Source organism: Stegostoma tigrinum, chromosome 14 (assembly GCF_030684315.1).
Source record: "Stegostoma tigrinum isolate sSteTig4 chromosome 14, sSteTig4.hap1, whole genome shotgun sequence".
Lineage (NCBI taxonomy): Eukaryota > Metazoa > Chordata > Chondrichthyes > Orectolobiformes > Stegostomatidae > Stegostoma > Stegostoma tigrinum.
This window is the reverse complement of record NC_081367.1, coordinates 73,309,994-73,332,113: the sequence shown is the minus strand read 5'-3', so window position 1 is coordinate 73,332,113 and position 22,120 is coordinate 73,309,994. Positions and strand designations below refer to the sequence as shown.

At 44.9% G+C, this 22,120-nt stretch overlaps 1 protein-coding gene across 4 annotated transcripts in view; it reads left to right on the top strand.

Moving 5' to 3' along the window:
* Window positions 1-22,120, top strand: part of LOC125457882 (plastin-1-like) — a 160,740-nt gene that overhangs the window by 44,790 nt on the left and 93,830 nt on the right. The window contains exon 1 of one of the 4 annotated variants that reach the window (XM_048542613.2): window positions 3,594-3,685. The exons of 2 other annotated variants lie outside the window; for them this stretch is intronic. The gene's annotated coding sequence lies outside the window, so the exon portion shown is untranslated. Of the gene's footprint in view, window positions 1-3,593; window positions 3,686-14,918; window positions 15,022-22,120 lie in introns of those variants that run through there. One more of the 4 variants, XM_048542615.2, reaches the window with a different exon arrangement.

Below are 22,120 nucleotides of genomic sequence, written 5' to 3'. Positions count from 1 at the left end.
AAACCCACGCAGACAAGGGGAGAATTGTAAATTCCACACAGACAGTCACCTGGGGCTGGAATTGAACCTGGGTCTCTGGTACTGAGGCAACAGTGCTAACCACTGAGTCACCATGCCATCCTATAGAATCCCTACAGTGCGGAAGCAGGTCATTTGGCCCATCAAGTCCACACTGACTGTCCGAAAAACATCCCACCCATAGCCACATCCCCCTACCTTATCCCTGTATTCCCCATGGCTAACCCGCCTAACCTATACACCCCTGAACACTAAGGGCAATTTAGCATGGCCAATCCACCTGACCTGCACATCTTTGGATTGTGGGAGGAAACTAGAGCACTCGGAGGAAACCCACGCAGACACAGGGAGAATGTCTGTGTGGAGTTTGCACAGTCACCCAAGGTTGGAATTGAACCCAGATCCCTGGTGCAGTGAGGCAGCGGGGCTAACCACTGAACCACCATGGTGCTGTGTGCTTTTTGTCCTTCCCACTCCAGTCCAATACCGGCACGTCCACATCCTGTCTTGAAGTGAATGGCCCTTTCACTCTTAAATGATGACTCAAGTGCGAGATCCTTCCACAAGCAGAAACATCATCTCCACATCTATCCTGTCAAGTCTCCACAAGATCTTGCAAGTTTCAGTCAGGTCACCTCTTAGTCTTCAACACTTCAGTGGATATAAACTTTCCCTATCCAGCGGTTCCGCATAAGGCAACCCATCTATTCCAATTATTAGTGTATTAAGCTTTCTCTGAACTGCTTTCAACACGTGAACCTCCCTCCTTAATTGGTGAGACCAATATTGTACAGAATACTCCAAATGTGGACTAATGACTGCCCTGTATAATTCAAGAATTATTTCCATATTTTTGTATTTATTTCCCTTGCAATCAGCAATTAGCTTTTATAATTACAATGTGGTTGACTCCTCTGAGCGAGTAGGGATGGGCAGTAAAATCCCAGTCTAGCTAGTGACACCAGTATTGTAGTTTCTGCAGACTAAACTTTTGTAGTTTGTGCATGAGGCTGACCAAATTCTTCTTCCTCTCAGAGCTCTGCAGTATCTCGGCATTTAAATAACATTCTATATTTTAAACCTTTGCTACCAAACTGGACAATTTCATACTTTCTCATAATATACTCCATCTGTTGCATCTTTGCGCACTATATCTGTTGGTATCTTTTTGTAGCTTCCTTGTGTCCACTTTCCAAATTCCTTTACAACCTAGTTTTGAGTTATCAGCAAATTTCTCAACCATTCCTTTGGTCCCTTCATCAAGACATTCTATATAAGTTGTAGAAAGTTGAGGCTTCAATACCAATCCTGTGACATACCATTTGTTACATCTTTCCAACCAAAAAACTACCCATTTATGCCTATTTTCTGGTTCTTCTGAGCTAGCCAGTATTCAATTCATATTACACACTTCACAGTACACTTTGATCTTCTGCAGTAGCTTTTGACATGGTAGTTAATCAACTATCTTCTGGAAACCCTCTTACAATACAACCACTGGTTCCCCATTATCCACAACAAGCTCGTTCCTCAAAGAACGAAACAAAAGCAGAAAGAGCTGGAAAAGCTCAGCAGGTCTGGAAGGATCTGTGGGGAGAAATCAGACTCAATGTTTTGAGTCCAGTGACCCTTCCTCAGAGCTCCTTCAGAACTCAGAATTCCTCAAAGAAGGAATTGGTTAAAAATGATTTCCCTTTCACAAAACCATGGTGACTGTGCCTGATTGTGATGAATTTTTCTAAGTACTTTACCAGAATCTCTCTATAAATAGCTTCTAACATTTTTTTTCTCCAAGATGAATACTATGCTAACTGGCTTGTGCTGTCCTCCTCCTTGTCTCCCTGCCTTTTCAAATGAAAGACTTACACACACTAACTTTCAATCTAATGAAATCACCCTTGCAAGTCTGGAGAACTTTGGTTAATTGTAACCAATTTCTCACGCTAGCCAATTATTTTAATACCTTAGGATAAAATCCATCAGGAGCCAAGGATTTCTTATCCCACATCTTAAATACTTTGCTCACCACTTCTTCCCGAGGGATTGTGAATTTGATTTCGCCCTTCCTTCTGTTTCCTAATATACAACTATTCCTTGAATGTTAGTTTTTATTCTGTGTAGTGAAGACTGATGCAAAATATCTGTTCAATTCATCTGCCATGTCCTCAATTTTCATTGTTAATTCCCCTAGAGAACACTTTTTTCCCTGCAGGATCAAAGCTAATCTTTAATTCTTTTCAAAATATCTAGAGGAATTCTTTATCTGGTTTTAAAATTTCTAGCTAGCATTTTTACATACTCCAATTTGTCCAAGATTGATGATATTTTTAACTTCTTCATTTAGCTAACCACTGTTGGTTGTCCCCTAGGATTTTTTCTTTTTCACTGTAATGTATCTATGCTGCATTTTCTGATTTTACCCCTGTCTAAATCGTGTCTCCAAGAGTAGGTCTGTGGGTGGAAATTCTGCAACAAGGTGCTCACGTGCTAGCCCCTCTGTACCCACAAGCCCCAAGTCAGAAGTGTGAGAGCATGGATGGGTGCAGCTCTAGGAACGCTCAAAGCCTGAACTATCCAGGACAAGGCGACCTGCTTGATTGATATGGGGAGAAAGCAGGATTAGGCTATTGAGTCGGACGATCAGCATTGATCGTGAAGAATGGCAGGGCAGGCTCAAAGGGCCAAATGGCTGCCTCCTGCTCCTGTCTCCTAGGTTTCCATGTACCCATCTTTCACTTTGAACATTCCCTCCCTTTATAACTGATGAACAAAGGCAGCAGAGTGGGCCATCAACAAGGGGCATTGTAGTAGCTCACCAACGCTCCTTCAATAGCACCTTCCAAACCTATGACCTGCACTACCCTGAAGGATGAAGGCAGTGGATACATGGGAACTCCACCACCCCTGAGCCACATGCTATCCATAGCCTTTCCCTCATGGCCATTGGGTCAAAACCCTGGAGCTCTCTGCTTAACAGTGCTGCGGGTGCCCTTACACTGTAACAGTTGTTCACGACGAGCTATCCTGTTGTTAGGGAATTTAGGAGACCGCAAGAACCGCAAATGCTGGAGTCAGAGTCGACACAGTTTGGAGCTGGAGGAACACAGCAGGCCCCTGTTGAAGGCTCCTGACCTGAAATGTTGACTTTCCTGCTCCTCTGATGTTGCCTGACCTGCTATGACCCTCCAGCTCTGCACTGTATTGACCTGAAATTAGGGATTGGTTAACCACTATAAAGGCTTGGTAGGACCAGCAACGTCTACATCTCGTGCTCCAAATGAAGAAAATCCTTCTGTTTTGCTTTGTAAGTTTGCATGGATTTTACTTGCTGGTGCTCCCAGACTGTTACATTCTCTGTCCGTGGCTGTCCTGCACATACACCACTTCGAAGGAGCAAATTACTGCAGATGCTGGAATTGAAACTGAAAACAAAAAATGCTGGATGTCACAGCGGGTCAGGCAGCATCCATGGAGAGAGAGCTAGCTGATGAGCACTTATCTAGTCTCGAAACATTAGCTTGCCCTCTCTCCATGGATGCTGCCTGACTCCAGCATTTTTTTTGTTTTCTGTTCAGTTCTGTCGTACTGTTTTGAGGATGGAAAGCTATTGATTTGTTCTGATGCAAAGGAATCCAAGGACAGCTGATGATGTCGGCAAACATTTCAGGTGAGTGCTTTGGTGGTGAGCAATTATTGAAGTGTTTTGTTGCAGTCATGATCACTGGATGGAATCGTAGAATCAATCTCATGTGCCTTTTGTCTTTACTGGAAACCATACCTACTCCATCCCCCACCTCTCTACCTCCCCGCAAAACGTCCTCAAGTTTTCATTTAATTTCCCTGCAAAAGTTTCTACTAAACTTGTTTCCATGCTTACAGAAGTGCAGATCATAGATCACAGCAATTTGCTGGGTGAAGAATAAATTGTGCTCATTAGCCCTGTGACTCCTGTCACTTACCTTGCATTGTTACTGACCACTTTTTTTTTTCTCATCTTGAATGGAATACACTACTTGGATGGATAGTTGAGGCAGGAAACCTGAAGACTTCCTAAAAAGTATATGGTTTAGGACAGGAAGTGTCGTAACAATCAAGACTGTGGTCCAAGTGCTGGAAAGTGGGACCAGCATAGATTTGGAGTAGTTTAGTTGGTTCAGACTTGATGTATGGTTCTGTGATCTTTGGTTTCTCTGTTTAATAGAGAACAGTACTAATTTCTCCAATCTGTTTCACTAACTGTAATTTCCCCATCCCTGGAACCATTCTGGTAAATCACTGTCAAGTGCATGGCTGCCCTTCTTAATATGGTATATTAAAAATATCGTCACATGCAGCGGAGAAACCAGTGTGAAAGTCAGATGCTTGAAGTGGAGCCAAATACTAACAGCCGAAACAGCAGGTCAGAATTTCATCTTGCACTGCTTCCCATCTTGTGCTGGAATTTGAAGTCTTGCATGAGCAGTGTCAATGTTGTAATTGTTATCTAGCTTTTTTTAAATTCATTTGTGGGATGTGGGTGTCGCTGGCTGGCCAGCATTTATTGGCCAGCATTTATTGTCCATCCCTAGTTGCCCCTTGAGAATTGTGAGGGTGAGCTGCTTCCTTGAACCGCTGAGGTCCACCTGCTGTAGGTTGACTCTCAATGCCCTTAGGGAGGGAATTCTAGGATTTTGACCCAACAACAGTGAAGGATTGGCAATAAATTTCCAACACTCCTGACTTGTGCCTTGTAGATGGTGGATGGGCTTTGGGGAGTCAGGAGGTGAGTTACTCGCTGCAGTACTCCCAGCTTCTGGCCTGCTCTTGTAGCCACCATGTTAATGTGGTGAGTCCAGTTGAGTTTCTGTTGATGTTGATAGTGGGGTTTCAGTGATGATAACACCATTGAATGCCATGGGGCCATGGTTAGATTGTTTCTTACTGGTGATGGTCATAGCCTGGCATTTGTGTGGTGCGAATGTCACTTGCCACTTGTCAGCCCAAGCCTGGATATTGTCCAGATCTTGTTGCATGTGAACATGGACTGCTTCAGTATCTGAGGAGTCACGAATGGTGTTGAACATTGTGCAATCATCAGTGAACATCCCCACTTCTGACCTTATGATAGAGGGAAGGTCATTGATGAAGCATCTGAAGATGGTTGGGCCTAGGAGACTATCCTGAGGAACTCCTGTAGAGATGCCCTGGAGCTGAGATGACTGACCAACAACCTCGACCATCTTCCTACGTGTCAGGTATGACTCCTAATAGCGGAGAGTTTTCCCCTGATACCCATTCATTCTAGTTTTGCTACGGTTTCTTTGATGCCAGACTCTGTCGAATGCAGACTTGATGTCAAGGCCTGTCACTCTCACCTCACCTCTGGAATTCAGCTCTTTTGTCCATGTTTGAACCGAGGCTGTAATGTGGTCAGGAGCTGAGTGGCCCTGGCGGAACCCAAACTGGGCTTCTGTAGACCTGAAACGTCAGCTTTTGTGTTCCTCTGATGCTGCTTGGCCTGCTGTGTTCATCCAGCTCCACACTTTGTTATCTCAGATTCTCCAGCATCTGCAGTTCCCATTATCTTCGTTCATCGAGCAGGTTATTGCTGAGCAGGTGCTGCTTGATAGTGCTGTTCCTGACACCTTCCATTCCTTTACTGATGATCGAGAGGAGACTGATGGGGCAGTAATTTGTCGTATTGGATTTGTCCTGCTTCTTGTGTACAGGACATACTTGGGCAATTTTCCACGTTGTCTGGTAGATGCCAGTGTTGTAACTGTACTGGGGAGCAGCAAGTTCTGGAGCACAAGTCTTAAATCCTAATGCCGGAATGTTGTCAGGGCCCATAGTCTTTGCAGTATCCAGTGTCTCTAACCATTTGTTGATATCACGTGGAGTGAATGGAATTGGCTGAAGACTGGGGACCACTGGAGGAGAACGAGATGGATCACTCACTCGGCACTGCTGGCTACAGATTGCTGTGAAAGCTTCAGCCTTTCCTTTTGCACTGATTTGCTGGGCTCTTCCATCATTGAGGATGGGGATATTTGTGGAGCCTCCTCCTTCAGTGAGTTGTTTAATCACCAACCACCATTCATACCTGGATGGGGCAGGACTGCAGAGCTTAGATCTGATCAGTTGGTCGGGGGATCCCTTAGCTCTGTCTGTCACTTGCTGTTTGGCATGCATTAATCCTGTCAGGTGGCTTCACCAGGTTGATAACTTATCTTCAGGTGTGCCTGGTGCTACTCCTGACATGCCCTCCTGCACTCTCATCTGAACCAGGGTTGATCCCCTGGCTTGATGGTAATGGTTGAATTGGGGACATGCCAGGCCATGAGATTACACATTCTGCTGCTGTTGATGGCTCACAGCACCTCATGGGTGCCCAGTCTTGAGTTGCTAGATCTCTGTGAAGTCTGTCCCATTTAGTACGGTGATAGTGCCACACAGCTTGGAGGTTATCCTCAGTGTGAAGGTGGAAAATCATCTGTGCGATGGTCACTCTTACTGATACTGTCATAGACTGAAGCACCTGTAGCTGGCAGATTTGTAATGATGAGGTCCAGTATGTTTTTCTCTCTTGTTGGCTCCCTCACCACCTGCCGCAGACCCAGTCTAGCAGCTATATTCCTTTAGGACCTGACCAGCTCGATCAGTCGTACTGCCGCCGAGCCACTCTTCGTGGTGGACATTTGAAATCCCCCACCCAGAGTACATTTTGTGTTCTGGCTATCCTCAGTCCTTCCTCCAAATGTAGTTAACATGGAATGCTGACTCATCAGCTGAAGGAGGATGGTATGTGGTAGTCAGCAGGTGCTTTCCTTGCCCGTGTTTAACCTGAAGCCATGAGACTTTATGTGGCCTGGAGACAATGTTGAGGACTCCCAGAGCAACTCGCACTTGTATCGCCATCTGTGCTGGGTCTGTCCAACTGGTGAGACAGGACATATCAGGGATGGTGATGGTGGTGTCTGGGACATTGTAAGGTATGATTTTGTGACTATGACTGTGTCAGGCTGTTGCTTAACTAGCCTGTGACACAGCTCTCCCAGTTTTGGCACTAACCGCAAGATGTCAGGGAGGGGGACTTTTCAGGGGTCAACAGGGCTGTTTCTGCCACTGGCTTCTCTGGTGTCCAGGTGATCTGTCCAGTTTCATTTCTTTGAGGCTTAGTCATGAGTGGTACAACTAATTAGCTTGCTGGGCCATTTCAGAGGGCAATTAAGAGTCAACCACTTTGCTGTGGGTCTAGGGTCACATGTAGGCCAGACCAGGTGAGGACATTAGTGAACCAGATGTGTTTTTCTCACAATTGACAATGATTTCATGGTCATCAGTGGATTCTTAATTCAAGTTATATGTTGACCCTTCTCTTTGTGGAACCTTGAGTTGCTGGAAAGCTGTTGTTTGCTGATATACGGAACATGCACGGAAGATATTAAGTCATATTTTAAGGTAATGTATGTCGTGAAATATTGATAATTATTGAACTACAAGTGGAAGCAGCAGACCCTGTCAGGACAATGGAAAGAATTGGAGAAGAGGACTTGTGACATAGCGTGCTAGTAGTGGGGTAATTTTAAAAATCTGGAAGTCACTGGCAATGGTTTACAGCAATTACACAATTGGTTAAGGTAGATCCTTGTACAGTTTCAGAATATAGCAATGTTATTAAATTGCTACTTTCTGTCAGTCATAAGTATTGAAAATAATGCTGAATTAACACTGCATAGAGTTTTGGCTAAAATTGGGAGCTTCAAAATGAGTGTGTATTCTTGGTTAGAAGTAGTAATTTCAAAAGCATATTCGAGCTGCTGCCTTGTGTCTGCAGCTCACCTAAAGGTGCTGACAGGAATGGACCTGCACTCAGCCGAGGGCTAGAAAACCCTCATTCACTCTGTACCTGCTGCAAGGAAGTGAGAAGAATCTATAAGGGAGAGGTTGAAGAACAGAAAATCCTGACGAGCGGAAGGATAGTTTCAGTGATCCCTGTGGCTGGGGCCCATTGAGCTGCTTCCTTTTTTCTTTCCCCTTCCACCCATACCCCACCAATTCCACCCCCCCCCCCCGCCCCCAACCACTGTCTGTCGGGGTCTATTAAAGGTGGGGGAGGGGTGGGGACTGTTATTGTTTTAACTCATAGAGCCATAAGTCAACAGTTCATTGTTATTTACATGTGGTTATAATCCACTTATTTGTAATATATAGCTGTTCTTGTGAGCACACAAATCTGGACAGTGTTTTCCATTTAGATTGGGTCTGTAACAGGTAACTTACGTACTGTGATGAAATGTATAACTTCTATGTTGAGCCCAGGCAGAGCAAAGCTTAATTTCCAGCCCCAGTGAGGTGCTACAAACAGCTTGACAAAGTTATTGGTTTTCAGCGGTTTAAGAAATATTTTGTACTTAGTTTCTCTGAAGAATGGTTCTTGTGTGATTATTCCTATTTTTGTATTGATTTAGAGAGGTGTGTTTATCTGGAAATCCTCTTGCTTTTGCCCTTGGCCCAATGGTTAGCACTGCTGCCTCACAGTGCAGGGAACTGGGTTCGATTCCACCCTTCAGGTGACTGTGAAGTTTGCACGTTCTCCCCATGTCTGCTCGGGTTTCCTCCCACAGTCCAAAGATGTGCAGGTTAGGAGAAGTGGCTGTGCTAAATTGCCCCATGGTGTTCAGTGATCTGTAGGAAAGATGGATTAGCCTTGGGAAACATAGGATTGTAGGGACAAGGTGGGGGATGGTCTAGGTGGGATGCTGTTTGGTGTAGACTCGATGGGCTGAATGGTCTGCTTCCACACTATGGATTCTATGATTCGGTGATCTTCCTGAGGCTAATACACATCTCAACTTGCCTTCTATGAGCATTGGGCTTAAGAACTTGCGACCTTTTGGTACATTATGCATTAACTTGCCTGAAAGCACAGACACAATAGGAGCAAAGGTCAACCAGTTCCATCATGCTGCTGTTATGAATTCCACATTAGGGTTTGTCATGTGACCTGATGTTATGGCCATTCTACTCCTGAGAAGCTTTCTTGGGGTCATGCCAGCTAACTCCTGGTAATACAGCAACTCTGCAACTTCTAGAGTTTAAGTTTGGAGATTTTAAAAAATGGTTTAAATACTGGGGTTATTGCTTAATTGAATTACCGTTGTATTAAGTTTAATTGCTGAGTATTTGGCAAATGGTCAAATTAATTGTGTTTTGGAGAAAAAGGTGACATCATATTTTGTACAAAAAGTCTTGGTTGAATCCAGAAGTCCAAGAGCAATGTAGTGCTCTTCAGTTAGACAGTGGCTTCCTCATATCGCCCAAAGTGACTCCATTTTCAAGCCTGAGAATTGAGTGGTAAGGGAAATCTATGGGTGGGTGGGTGGGAGGGAGGCCCTGTGTAAGGAGGAGCCTCCCAGTGAGTGTGAGATATAGTTGTTGCGACTTAGATCTCAATGGCAACTGAAATACTTCCACATGGGCCATTATCCCATCATTAAGTCACCCTTTTATACTTGTATAGTACTTGACACTGGTCCGTCTTCCTGAGATTCAACTCTGACTGAACAGAAACTCTGACACTGCTGTTTATCTGTCAGCCAGGGCTCCTTGATTAGACCAGATGAACAGCCCCAATTTGTTTTCCTTTATTCATTCACAGGATGAAGGGTGTTGCTGGCTAGGCAGCATTTATTGCCCATCCCTAATTTCCTAGAAGACATTTTAAGAGTCAACCACATTGCTGTGGGTCTGGAGTCACATGTAGGCCAGACCTGGTAAGGATGGCACTTTTCTTCCATAAAGGACATTAGTAAACCAGATGGGCTTTTCTAACAATCATCAATGATTCACATTAGACTCTTAATTCCATATATTTATTGAATTCAGACTCTTCCACCTGCTGTGGCAGGATTTGGAACCGCCTCCCCAGAATGTTGTCTGGATCCCTGGATTAACAGTCCAACTGATAATACCACTAGGCCATTTCCTCCCCCTAATCAAGGAACTCATATTCTCTGAGCTCCTCCTGGCTGACCTTGTTACAATCACTATTGATGCCCCTGATCTCTCAGCCTCTGAGTTTCAGCTTGTGACACCATTTGGAATCCTAAGCGTAGATGTATGCCAGGAGACAAGGGAAGAGATTGTGGGGCCCTGGTGGAGATATTTAATGCTTTGGCTATAAGTGAAGTGCCAGATAACTGAAGAATAGCTAATGTGGCTCCTTTGTTCAGGAAAGACAGCAGGAATAGGCCAGATAATTATAGACCTGTTAGTTTGATGTCAGTGGTAGGGAAATTATTGGAAAAAATTTCTGGAAGAGACAGTATTAATCAATACGTAGAATGTCAGGGATTGATCAGGGACAGTCAGCACAGAATTGTTAGAGCTGCCATATTTATTTTGTTTCGCTAAAGTCTGAATTGAAACTACTTGGCATCACTCTGCAAATTTAGGATTTTGTTTTGCTTTTTTTAAAAAAGTGCTTCTTTTTAGGTACTGAAATTAACACTCTGAACATCCTTGGAGGTGGTAGGGGTGAAGGAAATTTTTGATCTTGCAGCATAGTTTTAATGATGGGGTGAAGAAAATGAGCTGGAGTCAGGGTCACTACTTCTGGATGTAGCCTGGAGGTGAATTAATCCTAAGCGGGGACAGACTGGAGTGTCTGCCTTCATGAACTGGAGTATTGGCCCAGGTCTATAGATCTGTGTGAGACCACCCCTCCCAACTTCCCCGCGCCCCCTAACTCCCTAACCCATCCCATCCATCAACGATCCCCTGTGTAGAGAAGTCTTGACTCCTGTAATAACATTTGGGAGAAGTTTAAAATGCTCATTAAAATTGTCCAAACCATTTGAAAACCATTTTGAAGGCACCACTATTCTAATAATTGATTATAAGACCAGTCAGCCAAACATTTCACAAACCTTAACAGCTGTATTAAACACTTGAACTAAAGTTTAGAACTCAGCCAAGCATGTCTAATGTTCCAGATATCAGTTTTGTGGTTGGTGTGTTTCCAACTATAACTGCTTATTATTTTAAGAAATGAAGCTCCGAACCAGGGCTTCCCAAGCTGTGGACCATGACTAGTTTACCCCCTGCTCTTTCAAAAAGAAATTGTGGTTGTTAGCTGCAAGGCTGGCATGGAGCCACTGGATTGCTGTCAAATGCTGGCTGTAGCATGGCTCTTAATAATCTTTAGCTTTTTTAAAAAAGGTGTTTTGTAGCCGAGCTAGCCAAACATTGAAGCCCGAATGATGTGGGTTTTCAGTATATTGTTACTAATTTGGAACTTTGAATGAAAAATAGACAGTAGTTTTCGGTACACTAAGAGTGACTTGTTCTGTCCAGAAGTCAGAAAGTTATTTTTGAACTATGAATTCAGGGAGCTTTTCTGAGAAAGACCGATTCTGAGTTATTTCAAATAGCTACCCAGGAGTTAATTGCCGAATTGCTTACAAAGTCAAACATTCATGAAGCAAGAAGCACAAAAAGCAAGGCCAGGAGCCACAATCCGGTTTCAGTCGGGAGAAGATCATGCCCTAGAAGAAGGGCAGCATTTTGGACTTTTTGTACGAGTCTCCGGACAGCAAGAGGAAGTAGAAATGGTCAGGTTGTCAACCGGGATATCTTTGTCCCGTACCATGAGAGCTGGGAAACAAGTCATGAACCCATCAGTGCTGACAAATCCATCTCAGCCTGTAATTGCCCAATCAGTCTTACCTGGTTTGGCCAACGTGTGACTCCAGACCCACGCAATGTGGTTGACTCTGAACTGCCCTCTGGGCAATTAGGGATGGGCAATAAATGCTGCCTGGCCAGCAATGCCCTCAGCCCATGAATGAGTAAAGGAGTCTACTCTCTATCATCAATAAAGTGATAGAGGTTGTTGTTATGCAGCATTTGCTTAGCCATAACCTGCTCACTGGCACTCAGCTTGCGTTCCATGAGAGTCATTCAGCTCCTGACCTCATTACAGCCTTGGGGCAAATATGGACAAGAGAAAGAGCTCATGCCAGAGGTGAAGCAAGAGTAATTTCCCATAACATCAAGGCTGTGTTTGACCAAGCAAAACCGGAGTCCATGGTGATTGGAGGGTCCTCCAGTCCGAGGACATGAGGAAGGTATCTGTGATTGTTGAATGTAATTTGTCTCAATTCCAGGATATCTCTGCAGGAGTTCGTCCGGCCAGTGACCTAGGCCCAACCATCTTCAACTGCCTCATCAATGATCTTCCCTTCGTTGTCTGGTTAGGAGAGGTTATGTTCATGATTACACAATTTTCAGCATTGTTCGTGTCCCCTCAAGTCCATGGTAAATGCAGCAAGACTTGGCATCCCAGACTTGAATCTTGTCCAAGTGGCAAGCAATGTTCAATTGTCACAGACGATGACCACCTTCACCGAGAGAATCTGACCACCATGGCCTCATATTCGATGTCACCAACGGCAGCTTCCAAACCTCTACCATCTTGAAGAACGAGGGCAGCAGATACATGGGAACACCACCCCCTGCAAGTTCATCTTCATGCAACTCACCATCCTGACTTCGAAATAAATCACAGCTTCTCTAGTCTCAGTGGGCCAACATCCTTGCATTCCCTCCTGAACAGCATTGTGGGCCTACGTACACCAACTGAACTGCAGTAGTTCAAGAAGGGCAAGATTAATTTAGAATATCTGGTCAACATGTACAAGTTGGATCAAAGTAAATTTCTGTGCTGTACATCTTTTTGTCACCAACATTTATTCTCAATGGTAACCAGGGACAGACAATAAATGCTGGCCCAGCAACAATGCCAACATCCTGACAGTGACTGAGAACCCCTCAACTCGCTTGGAATTTAGGCTCTTCGGCTGGTTTACAAACAAAGCCTCTTTATTTATTGAGCAAAACAAAGATAGGAGTAGAGTGACAGGTAATTCCAAAGTCCAATATTCATCGTAAATTGTTAAGATTATTTTTAAAATTAAGAGATTATTTCAATCTTGGATTGTGTGCAAAGATCAGCACAGTCAGACAACGAAGGTGCGAACAGATTTTGGTTGAGATTACTGTTGTAATGTCTTTCAGCAAGGAAGTGATATACTTATTCTTGGTGGAATCGTCTGAGTTTGAGGCCATTGCTGCAGTTAACAAACCTGCAAAACCAACATTAATTAATTTAGCAGCATGAAGAGTTGTAGAATATTTGATCGCTATTTGCATACACTGACAGACCTAATATTAAAAAAAGTGTTGGAAATACTCAGTAGGTCTTGCAGTGAATCTGGAGAGAGAAATGGACTTGTCAGGTTGGTGGTCCTTAATCAGAATTGACAAGTTGTATGCTCCATGAATCTGGTCTTTATATCGTCAAAGCACTTAATTTAGCAAAATGTAATACTGACTGATATGGAAGGGCTATTTCAATTTCGTACACTGCCGCACTTGATCTGGGACAATGTTTCTATTCTCTCCTGGAGTCCTGAGAGCTTCTGTGGATTTTGTCTTTCTTGTAGTGTTACTCCTGTATTGTGGTAAGTTCGCATATTCACAAGTTGGTATCTAATTTGATTTAGAGGGAACTGCCGATGTAGGAGAATCCGAGGTAACAAGGTGTTCCGCTAAGTTCACGACAAACGACTGCATCTCCCAGTTGCAAACCATTTCAACTCCCCCTTCCCACTCCTTGGACGACATGTCCATCCTGGGCCTCCTGCAGTGCCACAATGATGCCACCCAAAGGTTGCAGGAACAGCAACTCCTATTCCGCTTGGGAACCCTGCAGCCCAATGGTATCAATGTGGACTTGACAAGCTTTTAAAGTCTCTTCCCCGCTCCCCCCCGACCACCCCACCCCCACCGCATCCCAAAACCAGCCCAGCTCATACCGCCCCCCTCCCTAAACTGTCCTTCCTTCCTCCCACCTATCCATACCTCCTACCTCAAGCCCCACCCCACCTACCTACCAGCCTCATCCCGCCTCCTCGACCTGTCCGTCCTCCCCTGGACTGACCTATCTCGTCCCTACCTCCCCACCTACACTCACTTTTACTGGCTCCACCTGCACCTCTTTGATCTGCCTGTCTCCTCTCCACCTATCTGCTCCTCTATCCATTCTCCATCCGCCTTCCCCGTCTATCTATTTACTTCAGAATCCCCTTCCCCTCCCGCATTTCTGAAGAAGGGTCCAGGCCTGAAACATCAGCCTTCCTGCTCCTCTACTGCACGGCCTGCTGCATTCATCCAACTCTGTACCTTGTTGTCTCTTGGTATCTAATTTCATGCTTTATGACTTTGTGATATGCAGTTCCTTAGTGCAGGACCTTCCAACCCTGCACTCTATATTACGTCGAAGGCCAAGGGCAAGACATGTATGAGACATTGATTGCCCTCCTTCAAGCTTCACGCAGCCCTGACTCAGAACATGATATTACACATTATATCCTCATTCTGTTCTCTCTGATAAGCGCTTGCTTACTCAGCCTGTCTGAACTCCCTTTTCAAACCTTTTTTTTTGTATCCTCATCACAACTCATTTCCATCAAGTATATTGCTGCTGCTTTGACTGTCTGTAAATCAATATTGTGGAACTCCCTTCCGAGCAGTGCTGTGTGTAATACCGCCCCTCGTACATACACAGGGCGGCAGGATTTCAAGAAGAAATCCTCTTTCAAGTACAATTTGGTGTAGGGCAATTCATTTTGACTTTGCTAACAGTGCCTACATGCCATGAATAAATAGAAAAAAGGCTCAATCAGTGCCACAATTCTGGTCACTAGCAGGAAGAGTGAACACTAAACTTACTGCAGACTTCTGTAAGCAAGCTGGAGAGACAAGTTATAGGGACGTAGACTTTGCACCTTTTGTAACAGCTGTTGGTGCCAATCTTTCATTGTATAATGTGTCCTAATTGTTCAAATTTCAGAGTACAAACTGCTGAAAAGCATACAAGGATTCTAACTTCTCTATTTCTCAGTTGAGTCTTGCATTCAACATTTCTTCCTTCAGCTGTGCTAAAAGTACCCGATAAAGGTATTGTACAAAGACAATCTTTATTATTTTCATTTTATCAGAAACAGATTAAGTTACTGTTCATGACCTTTGCTGTTCCTAGTGATTATTTTGCCACGCACAATCCTTTGGCTGCACTCCAAAGAAACTCACTGTTGAGTATTTTGTGATACTTCTGATGATGCAATAAGGTATTTTTCAATGGACAAGCTGCACAAAACGCTTTTACTACCACGCTGTGTGTAACTGTAGAGCCTGGGCTCATGTAGAAGTGTTTCAAAAGTATTAAATGTTTCATGTGTAGCTCCTGGATATTTTGAAAATAATTGTCTGATTGGACAGGGTCAACATGAAATTCCAAAGGGGAAATCATGTTTGCCAAACCTGATGGAATATTTGGAAGATTCTTCCAGTGGAGCCTGTAATAGGGAACTAGTGGATGTAAGATAATAAAATGTGAGGCTAGATGAACACAGCAGGCCCAGCAGCAGCTCAGGAGCACAAAAGCTGACGTTTCAGGCCTAGACCCTTCATCAGAGAGGGGGATGGGGTGAGGGTTCTGGAATAAATAGGGAGAGAGCGGGAGGCAGACCGAAGATGGAGAGAAAAGAAGATAGGTGGAGAGGAGAGTATAGGTGGGGAGGTAGGGAGGGGATAGGTCAGTCCAGGGAAGACGGACAGGTCAAGGAGGTGGGATGAGGTTAGTAGGTAGGAGATGGAGGTGCGGCTTGGGGTGGGAGGAAGGGATGGGTGAGAGGAAGAACAGGTTAGGGAGGCAGAGACAGGTTGGACTGGTTTTGGGATGCAGTGGGTGGAGGGGAAGAGCTGGGCTGGTTGTGTGGTGCAGTTGGGGGAGGGGACGAACTGGGCTGGTTTTGGGATGCGGTGGGGGAAGTGGAGATTTTGAAGCTGGTGAAGTCCACATTGATACCATTGGGCTGCAGGGTTCCCAAGCGGAATATGAGTTGCTGTTCCTACAACCTTCGGGTGGCATCATTGTGGCACTGCAGGAGGCCCATGATGGACATGTCATCTAAAGAATGGGAGGGGGAGTGGAAATGGTTTGCGACTGGGAGGTGCAGTTGTTTGTTGCGAACCGAGCGGAGGTGTTCTGCAAAGCGGTCCCCAAGCCTCCGCTTGGTTTCCCCAATGTAGAGGGAGCCACACCGGGTACAGTGGATGCAGTATACCACATTGGCAGATGTGCAGGTGAACCTCTGCTTAATGTGGAAAGTCATCTTGGGGCCCTCCAACCCCACCACACCCGGCACCTTCCACTGCAACCGCAGGAAATGCTACACTTGCCCCCACACCACCTACCTCACCCCTATCCCAGGCCCCAAGATGACTTTCCACATTAAGCAGAGGTTCACCTGCACATCTGCCAATGTGGTATACTGCATCCACTGTACCCGGTGTGGCTCCCTCTACATTGGGGAAACCAAGCGGAGGCTTGGGGACCGCTTTGCAGAACACCTCCGCTCGGTTCGCAACAAACAACTGCACCTCCCAGTCGCAAACCATTTCCACTCCCCCTCCCATTCTCTAGATGACAGGTCCATCATGGGCCTCCTGCACTGCCACAATGATGCCACCCGAAGGTTGCAGGAACAGCAACTCATATTCCGCCTGGGAACCCTGCAGCCTAATGGTATCAATGTGGACTTCACCAGTTTCAAAATCCCCCCTTCCCCTACTGCATCCCTAAACCAGCCTAGTTCGTCCCCTCCCCCCACTGCACCACACAACCAGCCCAGCTCTTCCCCCCCCCCCCCCCCCCCCCCACCCACTGCATCCCAAAACCAGTCCAACCTGTCTCGGCCTCCCTAACCGGTTCTTCCTCTCACCCATCCCTTCCTCCCACCCCAAGCCGCACCCCCATCTACCTACTAACCTCATCCCACCTCCTTGACCTGTCCGTCTTCCCTGGACTGACCTATCCCCTCCCTACCTCCCCACCTATACTCTCTCCACCTATCTTCTTTACTCTCCATCTTCGGTCCGCCTCCCCCTCTCTCCCTATTTATTCCTGTTCCCTCTCCCCATCCCCCTCTCTGATGAAGGGTCTAGGCCCGAAACGTCAGCTTTTGTGCTCCTGAGATGCTGCTTGGCCTGCTCTGTTCATCCAGCCTCACATTTTATCTTGGAATTCTCCAGCATCTGCAGTTCCCATTATCTCTCTTGGAATAGATGGGTCATTTTCAGGTTGGCAGTTGGGATACAGTGAGGACCAGTGTTTGGGCCCCTCACCGTTTCACAATCTATATTAGTGATTTGAATGTGGCTAACATTGTAAACTGTCTAAATAAAAACCAAAAGAACTGCGGATGCTGTAAATCAGGAACAAAAACAAAGTTGCTGGAAAAGCTCAGCAGGTCTGGCAGCATCTGTGAAGGAGAAAACAGTTAACGTTTCTGGTCCAGTGACCCTTCCTTGGTTCTTCAGACCTGCTGTGCTTTTCCAGCAACTTTGTTATTGTTCCTGATTGTAAACTGTCTGCTCGTCCTTCTGCCTTCCTCTAACTTGCATTTATGTCATGCTGTCACATTTTCTGAGGCTGTCTCAAGCACCTCAACAAATTTATGAAGCCGCTGCTTCATAAACCAAACAAACGCGGCAGCATCCAGTTTTTGCACAGCCAACGTCTCTCAAAAACCATTGGTAAATGACCAGCCAATCCTTTTGAATTCAGTGCTAATTGTTGAATGACAAATACTACTACTCTTCTGAATAAGAGCTTTGGATATTTTTGCATCCATTTAAATGGACTGGACTCTGTTTTTATTCTGTTCTTGTAAAAACTGCCAGAATGTCACTTATGTGATGGCCTTGATTTTGAGCGGGGCTGCAACAGTAGTGTTTGGAGCAATTACACTTGCTTTTGACTTGAGCAAATCTGTTATCACAAGCCAAAATAATATCCAAAGGGTGTGTTTATGGGATTTTACTATATTTGAACAGCTAATAGTTACTGTATTTATTATGCAGTTAAGTTTCCAGTAGTTATTGTAAATTCCTCTTCATTGTTTGTATTTTAATGAGTGTTTAAATAACTTATGCTTTACTTAAAATAATGTAGTTTGACCATTGCATCTGGAACATGACACTGTACGTCGATCTTTAAAATAAGGAAGAAGTTAGGGTCCAGACTACCACCTTAAAAATGTTGGGAAGGGGGTCTGGTCCATAATGCACTTGAATGATGTAATCTTTTGGAAACTTTAAAATTTAATCATTTCAAGTTGAGGCAGAGAATTGCGTATAAAGATCTCTAATGGAATATTTCTTTGACAGACTGACTAGATCTGCTACTGGGTTTTAAAGAAACTGAACGTTTGCTCAAGTTGAAAGTGAAAAGCACACAAATTTCTATTTCTCATGGCCAAAGGGTTCAGTTACAAACCAGCCAAGGCAGGGACAGAGAGAGATGATATTTTGCAAGTGAAGGTTGAAAATCTGATGGAGAGCATGTGGTGTCAGAACTCAGCTCAGGATTAAAGATGTGAGGTAGCAAACAGCTGGATAAGTGTCAAATGGTGCTCAGGAAGGGGCCCTGAGTCAATAGTGAGAAGTGGACTAGTAGCAGGAACAGCTTCTATCTCTTCCATATTTGATTCAACACAATGTTTGCCCAACCAGCACTCTCTGTCACACAAGCAGCAAGAACAATACCAGCAATGCTTTGTTTTTATTTCTGAAGAAGGGTCCGACCCGAAACGTCAGCTTTCCTGCTCCTCTGATGCTGCCTGGCCTGCTGTGTACCTCCAGCTCCACACTGTGTTATCTCAGACTCCAGCATCGGCAGTTCTCACTGTCTCTTTGTTTCTCCTAGTGCTTAGATTTGCTCACATAAAAAGGCAAATCCAGACACAGATTCTCACCGAGATCGTAGGAATCTCTCATGCAGTTTTCCAACCCAGGAGGAAAATGCATCAAGCGAAGTTTCAGACAATAGATCCATAGAACCCCTACAATATGGAAACAGGCCCTTTTACCCAACAAGTCCACACTGACCCTTGGTGCATCCCACCCAGACCCATCCCCCTTTCACAACTTGAAATGATTAAATTTTCAAGTTTCCAAAAGATTACATCATTCAAGTGCATTATGGACCAGACCAGACCCCCTTCCCAACATTTTTAAGAAGGTAGCCTGGACCCTAACTTCTTCCTTATTTTAAAGATAGACGTACAGTGTCATGTTCCAGATGCAATGGTAAAACTACATTATTTTAAGTAAAGCACAAGTTATTTAAACACTCATTAAAATCTACAGACTAATCTACAGACCCCTGAACACTATGGGCAATTTAGCTTGGCCAGTCCACCTAACCTGCACGTCTTTGGATTGTGGGAGGAAACCGGAGCACCCGGAGGAAACCCGCACAGGCACAGGGAGAATGTGCAAACTCCACACAGACAGTCGCCCGAGGGTGGAGTTGAACCTGGGTCCCTGGTGCTGTGAGGCTGCAGTGCTAACCACTGAGCCACCGTGCCGCCCCCTAGAAGCTCGCAGCCATTTACTGAGGCTTCCAACTCTTTTTGAGACCCCAAAGGCTTCTGCTGAAAACCAAATCTTAAAAACAACTAGAAAGCCTGGTCTGAGAGAGCTGGCCACATTTACATGGCTTCCAGGTTCCAAGTTTTAAAAAAAACACCAAGACCTCTCAACTTGTTTACTTTCTTAGAGATAGCTCTACACCTCTGCCTTGCAACCTCTCTTCAAAAAAAAGGACAAAATAACTTCTTAAAGTCACAGTATAATCATAGGTGTTTTCCCACTTATTTAGGATTGTCAACTTTGCTTTATGCCTGAGGTTTGGCGTTAACTTGCAGATTGCTCCAGTTGTATATGGATCTGCAAGGGTTTATGGTGAGGAGTGCCATTAATACTGTGCATTGTGATGGTGTTGTATGGGTTTGTGGGCAGAACTGCTTCGGTCCTCAGAGATGTGAGACCTAACTTTTGCTCAGAGTCCCAATACAATATGGATCATAGCGTGCAATAAGCTAAATTTGTCGTGAAGAGGACACAAAGCGGGGGCGTTGAGTGGGTGGGTAAAATGTAGCAGATGGATTATAATGTGGGGAAAAAAATGATAAAGTTGTTCACTTTGGTGTGAAGAATAAAAAGCAGAGTATTACCCAAACAGAATGACTGCAGAATTCTAAAGTGCAGAGAGATTAATGGGACACTGGAGTTTTGATGATTTAGGAGTGAATGAAGTATAAAAGATTGTGAATGGTCTTGAGATGGTGGAAAAGAGAATTCATCTTTGGGTGAGTCCAGAAATAGAATACTGCAAAGTGACAGATTGGGATGCTCCAGCCAGAGCTCATCCTCTCCACCCACTCTTCTTTCTTCCTTTTTCTTCCTCCTAGTGTTTTTATTTTATCTTTTCCCCCTTCAACTCCCAGTCTCCGGCCTCAGATGGCAGTCCCCAGACTCTGGTGAGTGGTGGCCTCCCAGCATGGCATGGTGGCAACCTCCCGGCCTCCCACAGCATCATCTTCTCCTAGGGGCCTGCCGACGTGGCATGGTGACCTTCTGGCCTTCCTCAGCAGCCTCCCCGTGTGGTATGTCACTGGTGCAGTGTGGCCCCAGGGCCTGGTGTAGACTGGAAGCTAGGTGCCAATGCGGTCTGCTGTACTGAACTCTCTGCTGTAATGCTGGACAGGTTTTTTTTCTGTATTTCTAAAATCTTGTAACAAGAGAAGCTGTGCCAAGGTACTTTTGTATCTAAGTCGTTGTAGTTGGCAACATATAAATTTTTCACTACACTCATCCCAGTATATGTGACAATAAAGAATATTCTAATTCTAAGGAGCACTATTTTAAAATTAGAGATCACCCTTTCAGGACAAAGATGATGAGAGTGTGGATTTTATCCCACTGAGGATTGTGGAACTTTGGGATTCTAATTGAATAGGTGCTAGAGGCAGAATCATTGAATATTTGTAATGCAGAGGTGGACTGCTACTTGTCAGACAAGGCCATCGAGGGTAATCGGTGTTTCATGATCACGTGGAATTCAGAAACAGAAATGGATCAGCCATCCTCTTAATGAATGGCAGGTCAGAGTAGAAAGGCTCTCCCAGTTTGTATGTTCAGGAGTACGAGGGACTCTGCTGTTCAGGAAAGGCAATGGTTTCCCACCACCACACTAGACCAGGCAGGTCCTCTCGTTCCCTACACTTAAAAAGGATGTGGCAGTAATCTTCATCAGTAGCTCCAGTACGACCCCAACTCCTACACCGAAAGGTATGAACAATGAAGGCAAGTGTGCTAAATGCCTTTTTAACCACCTGGTCTACCTGTGACGCAAATTTCAAAGAATTTCATGTATCTGAGCCCCTAGGTCTTTCTGTTGTACAGCACTTCCCAGGGGCCTACCATTAACTGTATAAGTCCTGCCCCAAGATGCAAAACCCTGCATTTATCTGAATTAAACTCTGTTTAGCTGTCCTCAGCTCATTGCCCCTGTCAGTAAGCTGGCACACCCATCCTCCAGCAAGAACCAAATCTTCTTCGTCTCCACATGTTACTGAGCTGTTTGTGCATTCAAAATCTCTGCCCACTTTTTGACCTGGGGGTTGGTATCAAATTCTCGTCTCACAGCAATATAGGCACTCACTCACTTTGTTCTTTGAGCAGCTCTGAATATTCTATTGGTAATTGTTTGTGCTACAGCCAGAGGAAAATGAGTTCCTGCTTTAGATGAATAGCTCAGTGTCAGAAGAGGAAGCTTTTAGTATAATTTCTCAGGTACAAATGCCTGCTTTTAGTCATTAGCAGAGCACGGTTCATTAATCTAAAAGCACTTGGCACCTGTCAGCCTTCCTGCTCCAAAGATGCTGCTTGGCCTGCTGTGTTCATCCAGCTCCACACACCTTGTTACCTTGAAAGCCACGTTGAGTTAATGTCCGAGATCAAGCATATCCCAGGGCATGGTGGGAAGTTAGGCAAGAAATTACAGGGCCCCTAGCAGGTCACGGGTGGCTAATCTTGTGCCATTATTTAAGAAAGGCTGTAAGGAGGAGCCTGGGAACTGTAGACCAGTGAGTCTGACATCAGTGTTGACTAAGTTTGAAGTGACTCTGGTAGGATTTACATGCATTTG